This window comes from Pipistrellus hanaki, assembly GCF_964339955.1.
Source record: "Pipistrellus hanaki genome assembly, chromosome: 9".
Lineage (NCBI taxonomy): Eukaryota > Metazoa > Chordata > Mammalia > Chiroptera > Vespertilionidae > Pipistrellus > Pipistrellus hanaki.
The window spans coordinates 68,163,558-68,184,979 of NC_140511.1; the positions used below are offsets into that span (position 1 = coordinate 68,163,558).

Below are 21,422 nucleotides of genomic sequence, written 5' to 3' on the forward strand. Positions count from 1 at the left end.
TGAGCAAATAAAACGGGGATGACTCAGAGAAGAGTCTCAATTTTAAAATATTGCTTTTAAAAAAGGGGCTGTTTTATGACTTTTGCACGATGCGCTTATTAAACCCAAGCTATAAACGTGAACTAATAACTGAAATGAGTTAAGTTAATGAAAAAAGTCAACCTTCGGGATAGATCTGTATTACCTAATGGCAGTCCATAAACATAAACATAAAAATTTAAAATACAAGAATGAATTGCAGTGCCCAGCAGCTCGGGGATTCTGCAGTTCCTCTGTCTGAGAAATAAAAGCTATTGATTTTAGCTTGGGTTCTCATTGCTCATGAGTGAGTCTTTGAGAAGTCATAAAGGAAGGAATTATTTCTGATTGTTTACTCACTAAGGATCGGATGTATTGAATTTAAATCGTCTCCGATCCCTAATTAGTACAAACCAAAGTGGGGTCTGAGTGTAGCAGATCTGGAAAGGCCCTTGGAGGCCACTAAGCTCAGTTTTCTTTGTTTGATGGAGCTGGAATCTGAGGGAAGGAGGAGAGCACCTTGACCCAACCTGAGCCAGTGGGGTGGGATCCACGCCAGAGCAAGGCTCCTGGCTCCCTCCTCGTGTCCTGCGCTGGTCCCCACAGCCTCTGGAAGCAGATCCTTCGATCCAGGCCTAAAGGGTGTGTGGGGGCATTGGATGAGCCACAGGGCATCTGGCTGCTGGGAAAAGCAGCCTGCCCAAGAAAGGAGCCTAGAAGCACTCCGTCTAACATGGACTATGACATGGGGGGCTCTAAAACGCTCCAGCACATGGTCATGTATGGTGCCCTTGAACCCCTATGCCAACCCATTGGGCCAGGCAGCTGAGCGGGAAGGAGATACACACGGGAGGAAGGGGAGGAACTGGTCTGAGAGGGACTTCAGGGTAGCACAGCCCCAGGGCCAGCTCAGTGCCTCCCTGTGTCCCAGGGGAGGATGGGGACAGAAAGACCTCAAGGTATGATAGGGACGGGAGGGTGTCTTAACTCTCTCTCTCTCTCTCTCTCTCTCTCTCTCTCTCTCTCTCTCTCTCATACACACACACACACACACACACACACACACACACACGAGCACCACTGCGACCAAGGAGCTTTGCATGCATGCATGAGTGCATGTATGTTGAGCTTCAGCCTGCACACGATTATGAAGCAGATGTTTAATTACTACCTGAGTGTTATTAATCAACACGATTGATACACAACCCATACCACATAATTACTTTGCAATTACACCAAAACGAAATATTTTACTGCTGAGGGTTTGCTAATTACCCGGCCTTGCCAAAGGACAGGTATAATGGGCAGCAATTTTTCTTCCTTCCTTTTTGTGCTCCCCTGCCCTCTCATTAATCTTCGGGGCTGGTATCCCCACCACTCAGAACGGGGAGCCCAGGCAGCCTGCCGCCTCCCCTCAAGGCGCGGCTTCTGTACTAGCATCGGTTTTTGTTTGTTTGTTTGTTTTGTTTTAATATATTTTATTGATTTTTTACAGAGAGAAAGGGAGAGGGATAGAGAGTTAGAAACATCGATGAGAGAGAAATATTGATCATCTGCCTCCTGCACATCCCCTACTGGGGATATGACTGCAACCAAGGTACATGCCCTTGACCGGAATCGAACCCAGGACCTTTCAGTCCGCAGTCCGACGCTCTATCCACTGAGCCAAACCGGTTTCGGCTCGCGTCGGTTTTAATGTGAACCCTAACTCATCCTGCCCTCTCTTCTCAGCTCTCCAGCATGGAAAAGCATGTCCTTCCAAAAAACAAAGCCCGCCTTTCACGGGCCTGTCACAGAGAGGCATCACAGAGCAAGGGTCACTAAATGGAGGCCCTGCGAGGTCAGTGGTTCCACTAAGTGGTACCAGGGGCTTCACACCTAGGTCTATAAGGTGCCACTGGGGTGCTTTCTTCCTGATCCTAAAGTAAGGGATTAGGGGGTCCGCTGGAGCTGCATTCTGACCCCTTTCCTGGGCCGTGCATCCCCTCCTCCCTCAACCTCAGCAGAGCTGGCTGCTAAAGGCCCCACCTGCACCTAACCCTGACCCCCTCACACACATGCACACACTCCCTCCCCGCTTAACACACATGCATGTGTGCACACACATAGGGCAAAGCCTGGTGCTGGGTTAAAGTAATAAGGTCCATCAGTGAGGAATGCTGACCCAGAGGCAGGGCACCTTTGTTCATACTCGCTGTGTGCCCTGGGCAGCCCATGTGCCCTCTTGGGACTTCTGCCTTCTCCTCTTTAAAATGAGACAGGCATTTAACAATCCTCAACCCTCGAGGGAAAGGAGGGGCTCAGTCCCCACAGATGGGCATAGTACGGTGAGAAGGAGGCCCTGCCTGGAGAACACCAGCTAGATGCTGGCTGGGCCAGAATCAGGGTCAGCTGCCCCTGACCGGATCGGCGGGTGAGGCTGAATTTAAATGCCCACCACTGTGTGATCTTGGGCGAGCTTCTGCAAACCTCTCTGGGCCTCAGTTTCCTCAGAATGAGGACAATGCCACTTCTCATTCCCAGAGTTAAATGAGAAGCCAGGGGAGCTCGCCCAGTAGGGCATCTGCCCCAGTCAGCCTCAGTAAATGGAAGCTGTTATTAGCATTACAATTATAGCTCCATTTATGTCCTGAGGAAACCCCAGCCAGGCAGCTCACTCACCCCTCAGTGCTAAACTCAGGGGGCAGGGACCCTGGGGAGTGGTTTACCTTCATCCTGGTCCTCACCCTATTCTTGGCAGCCCCAGCCTGGACCGGGCCACACTCAGACACTGCTCTCGAGTGTTGACCTTGTTAAAAAAAGAGATGACGACGGGCCCAAAATGGAGTCAGTGGTGCTCAGCCACATCAGCAAACCAGACTTAATACCCAACCTAATTACAGTCTCAGCCTCCCTCAGGAATGCAATCCTAACTGGTCAGCCTGGAATTTCCTGGTCAGCACTAGCGAGATAATCCCCAAAGACCCCTTCTATCCCACAGAGGAGGGTGACCTAAGCCTGCAGCTAGCCACGCTTTGCTAGAAATTTCCTCTTCTGCCCGTAAAAGCCTTCCATTTTGTGTAACTCCCAGGAGCTCCTTTCTAACTGCTAGATGGATGCAGCCCAAATTCACAAATAAGATCTTTAAATTAACTCAGTTGATTTTTTTTTTTTTTTTTTTTTTTTTTTGGTGGTGGTTGTTAATCACCTGTGGTATTTTTTTCCATTGCTTTCCAGAGATAGTGGAAAAGGAGGGAGGAGGAGAGAGAGAGAGGGAGGGAGAAAGAGAGAGAGAAATGGATGTGAGAGACACATGGACCAGCTGCTTCCAGCATGTGCCCCAGGGCCAGGGATCAAACCTGCAACCCAGGTACATGTCCTGACCAGGAATCTGACCAAAGGCCCTTGAGTGCGCTGGGCCCACATTCTAACCGCTGAGCAATACCAGCCAGGGCAAACAACACCAGTCCTCTGGATAAACAGTAGGGAAAGGAGCCTGGCATCAGGGGTTCTAATCTCACCGGAAATGTGTCATTTTTTACAAGCAGAGTGTATCCATGTATCCTTACTAATTAACAACAGAATGAGCCAATCACTTGGGACAAACACTGTGGGAAATCCCAGGCCTTGGCCGACCCCAATGCTAAAGGCTCCGGCTGTGCTTCTCATTCCTGGAAGAAGGGAACCCGGGAACAACGGCCTCCTCCTCTCTCCCAGCCCTGGGACAGGGACTACTAGGGATCACGGGGTCCATCTCCCGCCTGTGGGAGGGAAGGAGCTCACTCGGGCCAGCCAGGCCGGAGAGACCTCATCGTGAGATGTCTCCATGCAGATGCAGGCGGTGAGAGCAGGAAGTCTGATTCCACCTGCCCAACAGGTGCTGAGGGCCTACTGTGTGCCAGGTCCCACAGAGCTGCTGTCCACGTGGCACCTGATGCATCTTCGCATGGACTCTACTCGGGAGGGATGGCTAAACAGGGACCCTGGGAGGGCAATGGTTCCAGTCAGTGGCACAGAGGTACCACAGCCGGTGTTTTCTTCCCGATTTTGAAGGAAGGGGTTAGGGGGCACTCTGGTGCTGCTCGCTGACCACTTTCCCGGACACTGCACCCCCTCTCTCAACCTCAGCAGCTGGCTGCTAACACCTTCTCTCCTGGTGCCATCTGGCCTCTTCCCACATCAAAAGCCCGTGACTCGCTCCCTCTCAAACGAAACCCTCCCCCACTCCCAATCCCTGTTATGTCACAGACTTCGCAGCTCAGCCAGGTGAGTAACAGGCAGAGGATGGGAATTTTTATCTATTAATTTGATTTCTGCACCCCTGCTGCTTGCCAAGCCTGAACAGTTCCCCGGCAGGCTCCAAAGGGAGGGGAGAGAAAGGGGCAAGTGGCAACTGGGGACAACTACATCAGCAGCCGCTGCTGGCTTCCCCGAGGGCGAGGGCAGCCCCGTGGGGCTGGGGAGTCAGTCTCCCCGGGTCCAAAAGCAGGAAGGGGGCCTGGTTCTCAGGGCACCAGCCACCGGCTCCCTCTGCCCCGTCTCTCACAGAAAAACCCCTCTGCAAGGGTGCAGGGCCCAGCCAGCCAGGTACAGGGGACCCCTGTCCCCTCATCCTTCCTTCCCACAGCCATCAGCTTCTTTAACCTGGCCTCTCCCTGAAGCAACTTAAGCCCTGGCTACCCTGGGCATTGCACTTCACTTAATCTTCAAATCTTTTCCCATCCACCCACACAAGGTAGCTATGGTTGTCCCTCCTCTCACCCGCCTCCATCTTCCTCTCTTCCATTCTACAGACATAGAAACTGAGGTTCAAAGAAGTAATGTGTCCTCAGCAAGTTCTACATAGTTTCACCACATGAGCCTGCGATTCCACTCCTAGTATATACCCCGAAGAGCTGGAGGCAGGGACGAGACAGCTGCCTGCACAGGCCCTGAGCTCAGCAGAACTCCTCATGCTTGTGCAATGGAAGGCAGACCACCTCCCCCGACGAAGGGCACTTCCCGACCTGCTTTTCTGGGGGGCGGGAAGCCTGTCTTGGTTCACAGTTTATAATAAATGCAACACCCCCAGAGTCGGCCGTTTCTGTGAAGTGTCTGGGGCTCTGTGGACCAGCCAAGCCCCGCCTGAGTCTTGGTGTTTGTACTGTCTGAGGTACCTCCACCGCCAGATTGCCCAGCTCAGGAAAAATCAGGAGTTCTGGCCTCTTAGGAGATGGGCCCCTGCCAAATGCTTTCCCCCATCAAACCACATCCCCCAGATCCCAGCTGCCATTCAGGAAACAAACCCATTCAACACCTGAGGTGTGCGTTGGGGTTGGGGGCAGAGGTGTGAACTGAAAGGCCTATTTGCTTCAAGCTGGAGCCACTCAGAGCTGGGAGTGACCTGGATTCTGCCGCTTTCTGGCTCTGTGAAATACTGGGCACGTCATGCAACGCCTCTGAGCCTCAGTTTCTTCATCTGAAAAGTGGGATAATAAGAGGACCCACCACATCACAGGGCCATCGTGGAGATTGAAGGAGATAGTGTGTGGAAAGCACTCAGCACAGTGCCTGGCATAACGTAAAGGTTCCACCAATGCAGCTATGGTTGTTGTTGTTATTATTCTTATTTCGCAGATGCAATAGCTGAGGCCCAGGAAGGCCACTAGGAGAGACCCAGGACCCCTGAGCTGATCTTGTACTCCTCTCAGCAAGCCCAGATTTTAGACAAGCACAGCCAGTGCTGCCTTGGCAAACTACCTCTGGGCCTGGCATCTGAGCCACTGGGTTTGGAAATGCCACAGGCTGCACTTACTCATTTCTGTGCGGACTGTGTGCTCTGGGGAGCGTCAAAGAGACAGCATGGAGGGCGGGAGGACAGAGGGGGCTGAGAAGCAGCAGACTCCCCCGTTTCGTGGCCAGGTGGCCTTGGGTAAGTCCCAGATACCGGCTGCTGTCCGTGCAGCCCTCTCGGTTTGGAATGCCATACCTTTCTCTCCCCCTTGAACGAACTCTTATTCACCCTTCAAGACCCTGTTCACATGCTGCCGCCTCCTTTGTGAGTCTTCCCCTCTCTCCCAGGGAAAGGTGGCCACTGTTCTGCCATGCTCCCATTGCAATTGCTTCACCTCTGCCAGTTCCACAAGGACTGTGCCTGGTTTCCTGCTTTGTTCTTTGCAGTGTCCACTGAGCAGGATGCCTGCCATGCAGTAAGAACTCGCTGAATGATGAATGTCTCTATTGCCGCACTCTTGCATTGGACACCACCCAGAGGCATACATCTTACTCACTGGACTTGGAATGCCCAAGCTCAGGACCCATTCAACAGCAGCCCTCTGCCCGGGACCGGATCGGTCCTCGGTAGAAATCGACAGGACGTGATCTCTCTAATGACTGTTGTCCTGCTTACTTACTTCACTGCCTTAAGCTAATGAATATGCAATAAGATAACCATCAGGGAAGCACTTTATAAATCAAAGAAATGGTATACATGTAAGGTATTGGCATTAAGAAGAATTCCAAACACCAGATACTGCCAACCTTTTCAATAGACTTTTGGAAGAGCTTTTGCATCTGCAGTGGAATGTAGTTGACGATGCCAAGGAACCCACTTCAAACAAAACAAGGTGGGTAATTAGGAAGCCGCCCCTCCAGGGAAGGCGGAGAAACAGGGCCTTCTCTGATCGGCCTCTCTGTTTGGCTACTGAAGGGGAGACATGCTGAGGGGTCAGGGGGCAGGGGCCTGGGAACCTTCTCTCCCACCAACACCCAAAGCAGGAAGAGGGAGCTTTGGGGCCAGAGAAATGCAGTCCAGACACTTGCCAACTTTGAGAATTTGGGAGAGTCTCTTGTCAGGTGGTAAGGGGGTGTGGGGAGGTGGAGGGGATGGTACCCCCCCTTCACTGAGTGGTGGTGAGCAATGAGGTAGTCAGATGTGAGAAGCACCAGGCCTGGCACGGGGAGGCTCTCAATAAACATTCATTCTCTTTCCTCACAAACGATCCTTGGACACAATTAAGACGGAAAGAGTAAACTATAGACTGGGAGTAACTAGAACTTTCATACACACTGTCAGGATTGACTAATGGCACACCGTTCTATGGGGCAGTGTGTGTTAAAGCTAACCCTTTGCCTACCCTATGACAATTCGGCATTTCCACTCGGTTACATTCCCAAGAGAAATGCCTGCACATGCCTCCAGAAAGGTGTGGACCAGAATGTATGCTGCAGCCTTACTCACAAGCACCCCACAGTGAAAACAACTCAATGCCCAGCCAGGGAAGAGTGGATAAATTCACATCCTATCTAATAAAGAGGGAATATGCTAATTGACCATCACACCCTCACAAAGATGGCGGTGCCTATAGCCAATAAGGAGGGACCTCGGCCCCACTTCTGTTATACCGTCAAAGATGGCGGTGCCCACAGCCACAAGATGGCGACACTCAGTCCCCTCAGCCCTTCCGGGGCAGCAGGTAAGTGTGGCATGGCCAGGCCCACCCTCAGGCAGATCCAGCCACTCCACGCCTGCCTTCAGAGTCCTTCAGGCCTCTCAGCCCTATAGTGCCAAGGCCAGCCCAAGGCACAGGCAACCCTCAGATGGCGGCTGCCCACCCATCCAAGGCTGCCTGAGGCTCAGGTAACCAAAGCTGGCTGAGGCTTGCGCTACTGGCAATGGCAACAGCAGAAGTGTGATGGGGGCATTGCCTTCCCCTGATCTCCAGGTCACCTCCCGCCCCTGAGGGCTCCCAAACTGTGAGAAGGGCAGGTCAAGCTGAGGGACCCTCCCTTCAGTGCATGAATTTTCATGCACCAGGCTTCTAGTGTGTGTGTGTGTGTGTGTGTGTTTGTGTGTGTGTGTGTTATTCTTAAATAGGATTTGTAAAGAATTACTAGAGTAGAGCATGGATTCCATCAGACAATCTCTGAGGTCTCCCAGCCGGGCCATTTTATGGTCCTTGGAGCCTGGAGAGTGAGTCTCAGGCTTTAACGCTGGCATTCAGGGACTCGGCTCAGTTGAGTGGTGCTCTTTCTTCACTCTCACGTCACCTGGCTTGTCTAGAAAGGCCCCTGCCCTGCTTCCTCTCTCTCTCTCTGATTTGGGGTCAATCTATGAGTCACTCCTGGCCTCATCACCCCATCTGTGAAAAGAGGCTCCCTCTCTGGCTCTGCTGCTCTCATGTGTGAAGTGGGGCCGAGGTCCCTGCCCGAACTGCAAGCTGTGTCATGATCCAGCGGGATAATTAACGTGGAACCTCTGCACACCATCACGGTGTTGAAATGGAAACAGAGCCTGAGGTTGCTCTGCCCAGTGGGGCCAGTGCCCGCCCCTCTGGGAAGCGGCCAAGGAGTGGAAAGGGCGCCATCTGGAGCCAGCCTGCCCTGGTTGAATCCTGCTCCATCCCAGCTCAGAGCTGGGTGCCCTCAGGTGCATAAGTTGTTTCACTCCTTTGAACTTCAGGGTTTTTTTTCTCTGCAGAATGAGAAGAACAATTCCCTCACCCCCCTGGGCTGATAGGAGCTTTGAGCCGAGATCACCTACAAAAAGGAATTAATTCCCTCCAAGCACTAGGCAAATGTTGCTTCATCTTTTAATGTCTTATGACACCCAGCTATTACAATACCAACTTTCCCTAAAGCGGGAGGCACCTCCTCATGAACCAACCCGGCAAGGACACTCAAGTCTGCCTGCCCACCCTCACTTCCAGGTGACAACACGCTGGAGCCTGTACGGAGCCCTCGTGTGGGCCGGGCATGGGGAATGCCCTCTCCACGCAGTCTCCTCAAGCTCTCAGCAGTGACTTCCGCATTGTTATCAGCCCCATTTCATAGATGGGCAAACTGAGCCTCAAGTGACCTTGCTCCAGGCTCCCTGGCTATGGGGGTGAAGCATGCTCCCTGTGGGGGTCTTGGACAAGGCAGCGCCTTTGTCTCCTGTAGAGCAAAGCCCGTGTGGACCTGAGGCAGCTGTGCATTCTGGACAAGTCCTGGCTGTGGGCTCCAGTCACTGCTCTGCAGGCCCTGAGGAGGGCCACCCACCCTGAGGTGGCATCTGGGAGTGTGCACACGGAACAGGGAGTGTCCTTGGAAGTGCAGGCCCCAGCTCTAGGTCTCAGGGGACCCCTGCTGCCTACAGATCCCCCCAAATCAACAAAGTAGCTCATCTAGGCCAGAGAGACAGCCACTGGCTCACTCTGCCCTCCGGCTGCTCCCCGCTGGCCAAAGTGCTTCCGAACCCTAAATGGCCCTGAGCATCTGCCCCCTCCCATCACTCTGTCACCCCCCCTCCCCCAACTCCTCATGCTTCGTTCTGGTGGTGCCAGTCTTGCTCCAGAAAGCAATTAATCAAGATGAAGGGGACAGAGAGAAGGTGGGTGGTGGCAGCGATGAAGGTTTCACACCTGAAAAAGAGAGACCGTTGAGACTGAGAAAGGGATGGAGAAAGGGAAGCAGGCTAGATGAAAGGGGAAGAACAGAGAGGTTTGGAGTGGAGAGAGGATGTGCACGGAGAGAGAGACCCAAGGCCCCACAGGAGAGGGAAAGAGATGGAGGTGAGTGCTGTGGTGACTCCCATTTTCCAGGTGAGGAAACTGAGGACAGAAGTTCAGCGATATGCCCGAGTTATAGGACTAGTAAGCAACTGAGTGTGATTTGAACCCTCATCAGCCTGACACCAAGCCTGCAAGCCTGACCCCTCTCTGTGTGGCTCCCCCACGCTTTGGAGGCGTGAGAAAACGGAGGGAGGCATGCTGGGGAGATGCATTTAGCAAAGGACGGTGGGTGAAAACTCCTTGTGGGGCCTTGGGCTTCATCAAAGCAAAACAAAACGCAAAACAAAACACAAAACACAGACCCATCATTTGCCAATTCAGACAGACAGTGTGATCCGAAACAAACCCAGCTGCTGGGCGTCTCCCTGGGGCTGCTGCTTCCTTCCCTGGAGAAGAACCCCAAGGAGCGGAGCCCGAGGTATGAGCTGGAGAAGATCTAATGACGGTGTCCCAATTACCCCATCTCCCCATGTGTCCTTAGGAAAGAGAGAAGAGGAATGGTAAGAAGTCCCCTCTTCGCTCCTGGCAATCTCAGAGGTACTGCCTGGGTGTAAGCCTTGGGGACAGAGCCGGTCCCTGGTTCACGCGTGGCTGGGCAGACAGAGGTGGGCAGCAGTGATGAATGATCTGGCTGCCACCCTAAATTAAAGGGAAGCCACGCCCACCCGCCTGTTATTTACCTGCCCAGGAGGCTCTCTCTGGGTGGTTATGGGCAAAGCGGCCTCCTCTGCTAGATGGGTGTGAGCACTTGAGGATGATCAGGAATGGGGGGTGGTACTCCCCTGCCAGTCCCCAGGTCCCTGAGACCCTGACGGTAACTTAAAAAGGAAAAAGCCAAGGCCCAGGTGAGGTGTGTATTATTTAACCCAGTGTCTGCACTTAGGCCGGAAGTGGCCAATACCTTCTCAGCTCCACAGGTTGGCCTACCTGCCCCTGATTCTGCTTCCCGGCTGGCCACCCTTCTGGGTTTACAATAATCTGCAGTGAATTTAACCACTGCAAAGAGCTCAGCCTAGTCCAGCACAGAAGAAAAATCAATCAAATAACTGTTGGAAGGCATGGAAAGTGATTGCCAATGAAGTGCTGTGGGTGATCACAGGGAGGAAGGGCTAAGGCTAAAGGTCAAGGAGGGCTTCCTGGAGGAGGTAGAAGGTAACACCCTTGACACTGACACATCTACTGTCAAATGAGAGTAATTATCTAACAGTCCCCATTTGCCATAGGCCAGCATGGAGCTGGAGGCTGTAGTTCGTCTCTAAACATCAAACAAATCTTCATGTTATTCTACATTACAGATGAAAGAAGGAGGCTCAGAGAGACCTTAAGCTACTTGCCCAAGTTCACTGAGCCAATATGAAAGAAAGCTGGGATTTGAACCCAGGTCCACCTGTTCAGCCAGGACCCTGCCCTGCCCCCGAGTCATGGACAGTCAGGCACAAGTGAATAGTAAGGAGCAGTGAAGACAGGCCTCCTGGAGGAGGTGTCTTCCAAATGTGGCGGAGGTGACTGTGTGGGCAAAGGCACAGAATGGGGGTACAAAGTGGTGTCGGGGGTCGGCCTCAATTTGGTAGATATCAAAGAGGCACCGTCAGAAACTAAAGCCCAAGCATGTTTAGGTAGTCACGCCCATTTCTGTAGAAGGCAGAGAAATGGCAGCGGAGACTGACAGTGAAGCCATGGAGGTCTCCTGTCAGTGTGTCTCTGCAGCCGGTGGGACCGGTAAGCTGAATAAGGAGACAGGCTGCAGACGCTGCAGGGCCAGGGATCTTTGGCCTAAGCCCCTCCCTAGGCCTCGATTTTCTCACCTGTACAGACGATCTGCCCTCCTAACACTGAAGAAGATAATGAACATGAATGTGGCCAGACCATGGCTGGTACCCAAGTGATGGTCAGTAAATATTCCCCCTTCCTTTTCCTGTCCGGCTACACTGGCCCGACAATTCATTCTCCAATTGGCAAATCAATATCGAGGAACACCTCAATGCCAAGGGCAGTGCAATACACTGGGATGCGATGGTGAGCAAACCCCAGGGTCCCTGCCCCGTTATTCAATAAATAATCCAGCAAATAGATCTATAAACCCAGTTTGAAATATGTGCCATGAAAGCAATAGAGTCCAGTGAGAGAGTAGAGCAAGGGCTCCCCCAGGAGATGTATCTGAGCTGAACGTGGAGGAATGAGAGGGACCTGCCAGGTGCAGAGAGGGCTGGACAAGCGATCTAACCAGAGGGAACAGCCTATGCGTGGCTCCAAGGCAAGAGAGGGCTCACACTGTTCCAGGAACTGAATGCGGCTGGTGTGGATGGCGTGGGTGGGCGAGGGGAAGGGGGTGATGTGACCTGGTGAGGGGGACAGAGGCACACCATCAGAGGAGGGGGCATGTTTTTTCTAAGAGCAGTGGGATAGGTATGGTTGATCCAAACTGCCTTTTTCAAAATTGCTGTAAAACAACAAGATACCGCGGCAAACCTATTAAAATCCAAACATATCAAAATCCACAAAACTGGTAACATCAAATGCTGGCAAGAACGTGGAGTAATGGGGGCTCGCATTCATTGCCGGCAGAAGTGCAAGCTGGTACAATCACTTTGGAAAGTGGTTTGTCAGTTCTCACAAAGCTAAACACACTCTGACTGTAGGACCCAGCAGTCATGCTCCTTGGTGTTAGCCTAGAGGAGTCAGAAACGTGTGTTTTCACAAAAAACGGCACATGGATGTTTGCAGCGGTGTATGCATGGTCACTAGTACCCAACACTGGAATCAGCCAAGATGCCCTTCAGCAGGACAAACAGAATAAACAATTGAATATTCCATTCATGTAATGGAACATCAGTCAGCAATAAAATGAAATGACTTCTCAAGCTAAGTGCATATCGCTTGTCAAAGAAGCCAGTCAGAAAAGGCCACCTGCTATATGACTCCAACTATACAAGATTCTGGAAAAGCCAAAATGACGGAGATGTAAAAAGAGCACTGGTGAGCAGGGGTTCAAGGGTGAGGGAAGCACGAATAAGCAGAGCACAGGGGATTTCAGGAACTCTTCTGTATGAAATAGCATTAATGGGCATAGTATGCCTTTGTCAGAACTTACAGAATGTACAGCACAAAGAGTGAACCCTAAAGTAAGCTATGGGCTTTAATTAGCAATAATGTATCAATATTGGCTCATCAATTATAACAAATACCCAAATAATACAAGACGTAAGTAATAGTGGACACTGTCTGTTTTTGTTTTTTGTGTTTTTTTGGGGGGGATGCGGGGCAGCAGAGCGTATTTGGGAACTTTGTGCTTTCCGATCAAATTTATTGTAAACATAAAACTGCTCCAAAAAAAGCAAAGTTTATAAATTAAAACATAAGCATACCTTTAAAAAATGACAGGGCTGTCAGAGAGAGACTGGATTAGGGGAGAGGCCTGAGAGATGGGGAGACCAACTGTCCAGGTGGGAGATCAGGGTGGCGTCTATGAAGGCAGTGATGGAGAGGAGGAGGGGGATTCAAGAGTTACTTAGGAGGCAGAATGAACAGGGCCTGGAGAGGGGCTGCCTATTGGGGGTAGAAGGAGAGAGTAAAGGAGGACTCCCTGGTAATGGCATTGAATGGTGAGTGAACTGAGGCTCCCTTCACTGGTCAGACTGCAGATGGGGGAACTGGGGGGAGGGAGGAGGGAAGCTGTGAAGTCAGTAAGGAGCCTGTGGGAAATCCAGACCCTGGGGACGTATGTGGGCCTGGAGTTTTCTAGAAATGCAGGAATCTGCCCCCTGTGGGCTCCCTCCCAGCTGCCCTCTTCCTAGGGATGCGAACTGGACCAGTTACTTAACCAGGATGGCCTCACGCCCCTCCTCTGTAAAATGGGGACAAAAGTCAGCTCTACCTCACAGGGTGTCCTGAGGATTGAAGGATCACTGGGTGATTTGTGAAAGCTCCTACAACAGCTTCTAGCACATGAAGGTGCTGGATACATGTCAGCCCCTCTACCTGATGGCTTCTAAGAGTCCTTTGCTTTAGAGTGAGTAGAGATTTTAAAAAACAAAACAAAAACACAGGGAACTCTGCCTGCTTTTGAGATTCAGGGGCATCTAGAACACACCTGGTCTCCTAGACCTGGGCCCTGACAGATGTCCATCCGCCAAAAGGTAGTCAGTCCACTTCTCCACTTCTAAACCTTGGAAACATGCCTGCTGCTGTTTTTCTGGCCACCCTGGATCTGAGACTCTGCTTGGTGTCTGCGCCCAGGTCCAGAGAAGGGCTTATTGAGGAGAGGGGCAGGCAGATTTTTTTTATATTCCCAGCACCAAGCAAAGCAAAGCCAATAAATGTCTGAGGCGTGAATGAGTGAGTGATAGCAGTGTCCCTGTGGAAGCATCAGGCCTGCCTGTCCTTGGCTCTGGCTTCTCCTGAAATGGAATAATTATCTCAACAATAACAGCACGATAAAAACCCCGGCACGGCCCTGTGAGCGCAGGAAACCCAGCCCATGTTTACACGAAGCCTCCTCTCGCTGGGGTTCGAGGAGCCGGCCTCAGGAATCCTACCCCACTCTCCCCCCCAGACGCTGGGGCCCTGGGTTTTATCTCCAGGCTTTCTCCTTCCTCTCATTGTCCTGCCTGGCTTCCCACAGCCGCAGGCCAAGGGTCCAGCTTTGTTTGCAGGTCACAGAGTAACCCTGCCTGCCCCCGAGATGAAGAAGTAGGGCAGAATGGGCAGCCCCTCCTGGGGAAACCTTCTTTTCGATCTTTCCCAGGTACCCTCCCCCTCACCGCGTGGTTTCCTTAGAGACTCTGAGGCCACCACATCCCCTGTCCCTGCCCCCAACGCAGCTGACTAGTGATCACAGGACCCCCAAAAGGCCAACAGATTAGCTAAGGTGGGGGGGAAGGCAACAAATCACACACTGAATAAGTAACCAGCACCAGGAACTTAGAAGCCAAACAATGACAGTTAGGAGGGGCCTGGAATGAGAGGCGCTGACCCACCCCGCCCTCCGGGAGAGCAAAAACCAAGGAGAGGCTGCAAAATCCATTTCTTAGAACTCAGATGAACTCAAACGCAAAGGCCTTAACTCCAAACCCCCAATTGTGATGTGAGGCAGGTCTTAACAATGAGGGAAGACCCTAGAAAACAGGAGGTCAAGGGTGGGTGACCAATACCAAGCCATGTGTTGTAAGTGATTGACGGTCACAGAAACCCAATTCCGAGTGGACAACGTCTCTCTCTCCCTTTTCTTCCTCTCCCTCCACCAGCTACTGGACTCAAATGAGCGTGTCTAATTGTCTCAGAGAGTGATGTAAAATGCGGAAGACAAAAATATCTCCCAGCAGTATCAATTCTATGGATTTGGGTCTGAAACCTAAGTCAAGACCTTTCCATTTCTGATGACGTCATGAAGGGAGAGGCGGCCTGGATACCAATAGCAAAAGCTTGTGTTTACTCAGTGACGACTATATGCCCAGCGTGTCTTGCTAATCCTCATAGCAACTCGGGGAGGGTTTTTACAAAGACACAATGCTGCCAATGACATACAGCTAGTGGGTGACAGAGCAAGTCCTCAGACTTAGTTCCACCTTGCTTTATTATCTGTGATGCTCTAATTCAAAGCCAATAGCTCTTAATAATCCCCAAGGAGACTAAGGAATGCCTTGGTCTTAACTTTAGCTACATGCCCAGTAGTCCAATATCATTTTAGTCAAAACTATTTGAGCTTAAAAAAGGTTACATCCCCTCTCGGTGATTCACTTTGCCCTGTGTACAATGAGAGGGTTAAACTAGATGCTTACGCGGGCTCCTTGCAGTCCTCAACATTTGTAACTGTAGGATAGTCTCACTTGCTAATCAGACATCAGAGATGGCCTTGCATGTCCACCTGACCCTACTATAATAGTAAGTTAACATTTTATTGAGTGCTTATCTGGTATGTCACAAGATTGAAGTCATGTATCTTTCATAACAGCCCTATGAAGTAGGTGCTATCATTTTATAGATAAGAATACCAAGAGGCAGAAGTTTCACTAATTTGACCAAGGATGCACACCAAGTAGGTAGAACCAGGATTTGAACCCAAGTTGGTGCCTCTGTTGGTGCCTCCCTCAGTCTCATCTATTTTGCAAAAGGCTTTGCCCATAGCTCCTGAGGAGTGGGCAGTGGGCCATATGACCCCACCTTCTTGCCACTGCTGATCTAGGTCCAGGGTAGCCAATCCCTTGACCTTTAGAGTGTAAAAGGCATTCAGGTTTGCACAGGATGGCTCAGAGGGCATGGCCAGCTGGCTGTGGAGAATTGAACTGAAACCATGAGGGCTCAGTGTCCACTTACCAGATGGTCAAGGTCAAGATAAATGAGCAGACCATGCTGGTTAACACACAGAGAGCAATAAGCCATTGGAGAGAGCCTGACCAAAGAAAGAGAGAGATTTCTTCCCGTGGCATTCTGGCGCCAGCAGCTCAGAGATTCCTCCATTTTTGTCCCTTGGATTTCCTTGAGCCCCAAATGTATCTTTTTTTTTTTTTATAATATATTTTATTGATTTTTTTTACAGAGAGGAGGAGAGAGGGATAGAGAGCTAGAAACGTCGATGAGAGAGAAACATCGACCAGCTGCCTCTTGCACACCCCCTACCGGGGATGTGCCGCAACCAATGTACATGCCCTTGACCAGAATCAAACCTGGGACCTTTCAGTCCGCAGACCGACGCTCTACCACTGAGCCAAACCGGTTTCGGCCCCAAATGTATCTTGACAGCGACAGCCCTTCGGTGGCACTAGGGCAGGTGGCTCTCTGTCCCCTGTAACCCCAAGGAGCTTGCCGAAACCAGAACCTCAAATCGATTCCCTGCTTCCTTGCCAGACACTTCACTGGGTCTGACTGCACCTTCACAAACCAATATGCTCCCAATAAGTAAGCCATTGGCTCAGGCTCTGGATGTTTCTGTAATATAGAGCTTTGTGCTGTCACAATATTTATCATAATAGGATTTGATAAGTAGAGCATTGGTGTGAGAGACAGTTTGTAAAAACAGGGAAAAAGGACAGAAAAGAAGCTAATAAAAAATTAAAAAAAAAAACAACCCACACACACACACACAAAAAAACACTTCCCAGATCAAGAAAATGGAAAAAGCAGAGTGCATAACAGAGGGGAGAAAAGTCAATTAAATCATGATAATTACTTCCGCTGTTGTGCCCAAGAGCAGCATGAACGTCTATTAATTAGGATTTCCATGTTGACTGTGGCCAGTTGACTTCAAGGAGGCTGCCAGTGGGCTCAGTAATAAAGCTCTCCTGGAGAGTGAGTGTGTGAAAATATTTTCACCCTGACAATTAGCAATTTTAAAGACATCCACACACACAAGATCAGGTTCCCTGGGGTCCCTGTGATCGGCATGAAATGCATGTTTCTGCAGTCCCCACCCCCTTCCCACAGAAGTCAAGATACCCCAACCTCATCCTTATAATTACCTGCTCTTCTCAGGTCTCTAATTAGAACTGAGAAGCTTGCTGGGTGCAAATTCCTGCACAAAAGCACAAAACAGGAGCCTGAAGGAAGCAGAGGGTTATCTTGTGGAGACCCTGCCACTGGCAAGACCAGCCCAAACCACTCCAGAGCCTGTCTGTGGGGGATGTGGCAGGAAGAAGGTTCAGAATAAGTTGACCCAGTCCTCACTACCAGATTCACATCTAGAAACCAGAAACATCAATGGCTTAGATACCAGTGGATATTCTAAACAATCCATACAACCTCTATGATGATTTACGCTGTTCAGAAGACAAAGGCCCACAGTGTTTGCTCAGGAGAGGTCTCTGAGGCCTGACTCTGGAATATCGGGCTTGGGAGTGGTGTGAGAGATCACTTAGCAAATGGGGAAACTGAGGCTCAGGGAAGCCAGGCCATGTGCTTTTAGTTACAGGGCCAAGACCCAGGCTGAGGCCACTGAGCCCCAGCCAGGGAGCTAGAAATTGATATGATAAGCCATTCTTGGACACATTATAAAACATATATGATATTATATTACATATGTATATATGATTTTACTTACATATATTTGATTTTGCATACATATAATAACAGTATATTAATTATTGCCAAATAGTGTCTGACACATGAAAGAAGGTCAATAAATACCAATTTACTTCCTTCTCCCCTCCCCTGCCAGGATAAAAGGCTGGCATGGGTTGCTATGTTTGGAGCCCTGGGGGACTGATGGGAGGCGGGGACGAGGCAGTGGGGAGGGCAAAAGGGGTGCAGGTGTTCCAGCTGGGCCAGGAGTGAGGCGGGCCCTGGCCTCTACTCCTGTTTTTCGGGAGAGAAGCAGGGAGACAAACACAAGACATTGGGCCAGCCACTCCTCAACAGAGCCTGTGCCACCCTCCCTGCCCGCCCTGACCCACTGGGAACAGAATTCAGGCCAGGAATGGAGGGCGGGCCCTGAGGCATGCTCTCTGGCCGGCGTGTGTTGGCTGAGCCAGGAAATCCTCTGGCCTCAGAGCCCCAGGCTCTCCCTAGCCTCAGAACTGAGGGCAGGGGAAGGTCAGGGTCAGGGCCCAGGAGGGAGGATGTATAGAAATAGCATCCCCTGCAAGGGCAGGGCCGCACTGGCAGGGCTCACGGAGGAAATGGGCCTTCCTGCCATTCACCGTCAGTTCTGCAGGGGCCAAGTTAAACAACGAAGACTTGCCCACACCACACACTTAACAGAGGCAAAATGTGGACATCCTGACTTCCAGGCTGATGCCCCCTGCCTTCCTAGCCTAATAAATGTCTGAGGCCAAAGGAACAGATCCTAGTACTCAGCATGGAAGGGATCAGAGGTCTGTGGACAGACCTGCCAGCTTCCTGAATGGTGAGCTCAGCTATCTGGCCTCAAACATCCCTTCTACAAAGCAGGAATAAGTGCGGGCACCTCTGGGGAATACTCAGGCTGTATGTAAGCTAAACACTGGGGGAAGTGCCAGGACCACAGTGGCTAAGGGTTCACACCCAAGCCGGCCTGGTAAGACTTCAGCTTCCGGGACCTCACTTGCCCACTGGAGAAGGAGATGGGGCGGGGAATGGCCACCTCACAGATGTTACACCTGAGGCAATTTGCATTGCACCTGTCACATGTAATTGCTCCGTGAGTATGAGCAGTGGTTGGTCTATGAGTCCTTCTGCATCTCAGTGGTAACTTGAGTTAGATCCCAAGTCATCCCTTCCCGTAACAGAATTGCTCATCCATACCCTTGCCACAACCTCATGTGGGCAGTGACTGCCCACCCCTTGACCTTGGGCCTGACCATGAAGCTGGCTTTAACCAATGGGACATCAGAGCAGAGGCATGGGTGTTCCTACATGTCCTTATGAGGGCCCTCGTGTGCTCTGGTCAAGTGCTAAGAGAAAATCAGAATAGCCACTGTTCCAGAATAAATGCATAGAGCTGACCACAGGCCCCAGCAGCTAGCTGCTGATTCAAGAAGGAGAGACCCAGACAACAGACTCAACCCCGACCTGCAGCTGGAGCCTGGAGCCCACTGCATGGAGTCCAGGGCAGACCAGCCACCCCCTTGAACATGAAGATAAATATTGCTTTAAGCCACAGAGGTTTGGGGTCTTTTGTTATGTGGCATTATTTTGGTGATAATGTCATTTTACCATGAGAAAGGGAGGCTAAATGACCTGCTCAAGCTCATGATGCTGGCAGGTAGCAAAGTCAGGGCTGAAACCCAAGACAGCCCCCTTGAGCATGCCCTCAGCTCCCTCTCCAGCATGGCGATGTGGGCAATGCTCACCAGGAGCTAAAAAGTCCAACACCTGCCTCAGGTCCACACGTCCCCGAGATGGGGTCTTCACTAGGGTAGCCCCATCAGACTGCTCAGGCCACCAACCATGCCATGGGCAGCAGAGCCCAGCTGGCCCCAGGATCCCCTGCCCTAATGATCTCCCTCTCCTGGGCCTGGGCACCCTGCTTTATCGCTTCATGCTTCCTTGCAGGGACAGACGGAGGCGAAACGCAGGAAGAGGATAAGCAAATAGCAGTTGGAAGGGAGGGCTGCCAGGCTCCTGCTGGGCCAGCCTGCCTCCTGCACCAGACAGCGGGCAGGTTGGGGTCCAGATGCTTCCAGTAAATCTACATGCACTTGGATTAGCAGGCAGAATTCCCTGGAGACGGCAGGCTCCTGGGAGCAGGAAGGGACAGGAGAAGGAGGCAGTGAGCATTGATTCTCACTGACTCATTCCCAAGTGAGTCTCTGTCGAGCACCGTGTCCTCGCCTCCTCTGAGGAGGCGGCTGTTAGAGCAGAGAGTGCGGTGTTCACAGAGATGGGTTCCAATTCTGGCTCTGCCTCTCGCTGGCTGCATGGCCAGAAAGAAGATCTTTGGGCCTCAATACCTGGTGTACAGAGAAGAGACTTAAAGACCCGCGGTTGTGATGAGGACTTCATGGGCTATGAGCGCCAAGGCCTGGTAGAAACTACGGCAGTGTGACGTGTTAACTACTGTTACGTTGGTTAGTGCCTGAGGCACACACAGCACTCACTTCTGATGAGAACACACAGATGCGGAAGTTAGGTAAAGCACACACGTGTCCAATGTAGTCTACCAATTTTAGTCCTAAGTGATCCAAAAGTGGCAAATGGGTGGTATATGTGCAACTGTGGCAGACATCACTAATCGGTTCCAGCACTCTTTGCTGATCCACCCAGAGGGGGCCTTGGCACCCTTCCAGCTCAGTGCACTGGCAGCCGCTATCATGGGTCGGAAGCAGCACTAACGGGAAAACCCATTTATCTCCCTGTCTAGACTAACAGTCTTGTTGTACAGAGAGGCCCAGAGCGGGCAGCAGACTTGCACACAGGAAGGCCCCACAGTCACTCAGGTCCCTAGATTCTGGTGCTTTCTGTACCTCACCAGCTTTCCTCACACTGACGTGGATTTTGTTTTCTGGACATACCTGGGGAGAGGAAGAGATTGGTCTTCCCCTGTCTCCTTAGACCCCGACTCGTGCAGTTCAGTAAGACCCTCCGTCTTCTGCTGTGCTTCCCTCTCCCCCGCCTTCTCTGCTCCAGCCACCTAGCCTTCTTTATGTCCCTGGAACATGCAGTCTTGCCCCCACCTTGCTGCCTTTGCTAGCCCCTCGGCCTCCTACTGTCCCCAGGCTGGTGGGCTCTCAAGCTCAACTCTCAACCGCCCCTCTTCAAAGGAAGTCTTCCCTGATCACCCAATCTGAAGTGGCTCACCCCTCAGCTCCATCACTCCGGAACCTTCCTGCTGCAGCTCCCCCACATCACCCATTTCCACCTCAAGACCTTGGCTCTGGCCATTTCCTCTGGCTGGAATGTTTTTCTGCCAGTTCTTGCATGGCAGATTCTTCTGAGGGTTCAGGTCTTCACACAAGTATCACTTCATCAGAGAGACATCGTCATCAGTCCCTCATGTTATCCTCCTGCCTCATCTCTTTGTATCACATCCACTCCCTAAATCATTTTACCTATTTGCTTTCTTCAGGTTTTTTTTATTTGTCTGCCACACCAGAATTTAAATCCCATCAGCTTATGGATCCTGTAGGCCTGTTCATTGTTTGTGTTTCTATCTAGCTGGTCTACTACAGTGGCCCAAGCTATGAATGAATGAATGAATGAATGAATGACTCTACTGCTGACTCCCTGTGGGATCCAGTCCCCCTGAATGGCATTTCTCTCTGAAGCCCCAGGACTAACAGGGGCATGGTGCGTGGCCCTGGAACCGACACTTATGAAGTGTCATTCAATGAAGGTGCTTCTGCTTTTCAGGGCCTCAGTTTCCACATCTGTAAAATGAGGCACTGGGGTAGGTCAACACTCTTCAAGCTATGCCCGGAAGCCCCCTGGAGAGGGTTCCCACCCGCTGCTTTGCTGCTGCAGGTTTCCAATAAGCAAATGAGCAAA

At 51.4% G+C, this 21,422-nt stretch overlaps 1 protein-coding gene across 4 annotated transcripts in view; it reads right to left on the reverse strand.

The window, feature by feature from the left end:
* Positions 1-21,422, reverse strand: part of TSPAN18 (tetraspanin 18) — a 139,336-nt gene that overhangs the window by 47,708 nt on the left and 70,206 nt on the right. Inside the window, exon 1 of one of the 4 annotated variants that reach the window (XM_084894498.1) lies at positions 16,982-17,034. The exons of the other annotated variants lie outside the window; for them this stretch is intronic. The gene's annotated coding sequence lies outside the window, so the exon portion shown is untranslated. Of the gene's footprint in view, positions 1-16,981; positions 17,035-21,422 lie in introns of those variants that run through there. 4 annotated transcript variants of the gene reach the window in all.